The sequence below is a fragment of the Rhagoletis pomonella genome, unplaced genomic scaffold (assembly GCF_013731165.1).
Source record: "Rhagoletis pomonella isolate Grant_MI unplaced genomic scaffold, Rhpom_1.0 Rhpom_scaffold_00012, whole genome shotgun sequence".
NCBI lineage: Eukaryota > Metazoa > Arthropoda > Insecta > Diptera > Tephritidae > Rhagoletis > Rhagoletis pomonella.
Genome location: NW_023458566.1, coordinates 19,483,902 through 19,485,171, shown reverse-complemented (window position 1 = coordinate 19,485,171; position 1,270 = coordinate 19,483,902). Strand labels below are relative to the sequence as shown.

Sequence of the window (1,270 nt, the reverse complement as noted above, 5' to 3'; positions counted from 1 at the left end):
CTGCGGCGGAGGCATCACAAAGTAGTGGCCCAACAAGTCGGGTGGTGGCGGCGGTGGAGGAGGTGGTGGCGGTGCCGCTCGCGCATTAAATTTCGTCGGCGGCGAGAGTGGGGTGTCCGGTGTGATATCGCTCGACATTGGTGTTAGCGGTGTGGATAGTGTGAGTTTGCTAGGGCTAGATGGAGTTATGGGACTCGCATGACTCAAGGGGATGGGTGTACTGGGCACTTCATAGAGGCCAGTGTCCATTGCCAGTGGCTCTTGACTTGGCAGTGTAGGCGCAGGGCTGGTCAATGGACTCATATTATGTCGCAGATTGTATTCGTATGTGTTGGGTGGCGTCTTCGGGGTCGATTGGGTAAAGTCAAAGCCATTCAGCGTCTTTTTGGGACTCAGCACGGCCGCCAGGGCATTGTGAGCCGTCTGAATGGTAGGACTTTGTATTGAATTTTGATGTTGCAGCTGAGGTGCGACTATCGGCTGTTGTTGTTGTTGTGGTTGTTGTTGCTGCTGCTGATGCAGTTGTGGTTGTTGATTTTGGTTCTTTGGTGTACTCAGCTGATTGTAGTAGCTGTTCAGTCGATTTGCGTCATTTTCGAATTTCTTATAAGCGTGGCTGTTGTTGTTGCGATTGTTATCCAACTGATCACCGCCGCGTTGAATATTCTTCATTATACCGTTAATCACAGTGGCATTGCGTTCCATTAATAAATTCTTTTTGGTCAAAAACTCCGGTGCACTTTGCAACTTAATGTTGGCGTTGTTGTTATTGTTCACTGGGTTGGTGTTCGTGATGTTGTTGTTGATGATGGAGATGGTGTTGCTGCCCAACAAATGTCGCGTGGGACTCAACAAGCTGTTGCTGTTATTTGTATTGTTGTTGTTGATGTTGCTCAAATTGCTGTTGCTGTTGTTGTTGTTGTTGTTGGTTGTTGTACTGCCAGTGATGTTTGTGGGGGTGTTGCAGGTGGTGGTGACATTGATGGGATTCATGTTGTTAGTGGCATTGGCTGTGATCTGACTGCTAGCCGTGTTTGAGGTATGATTGCCATGAATGATGTTGTTGTTGCTGCTATTTTTGTTTTGATTTAAGCCAATTGTAGTGTCACCGGTTAAATTTAATGACTCTGGTGGACTGTCGCCCATTTTGGCGGTGACGGGAATGGCGGTGACGATTTGTCCTGCACATTGGCACAATGAATGGGGAGGAGTGGCAATGACAGAGAAATGAGAATGATTGATGCAAGCGCATGTGTGATGATTGCATTTT

At 47.6% G+C, this 1,270-nt stretch overlaps 1 protein-coding gene across 1 annotated transcript in view; it reads right to left on the bottom strand.

Annotated features, from left to right (window-relative positions):
• Positions 1-1,270, bottom strand: part of LOC118748040 (FH1/FH2 domain-containing protein 3) — an 82,925-nt gene that overhangs the window by 46,891 nt on the left and 34,764 nt on the right. The gene's annotated exons all lie outside the window — the stretch shown is intronic.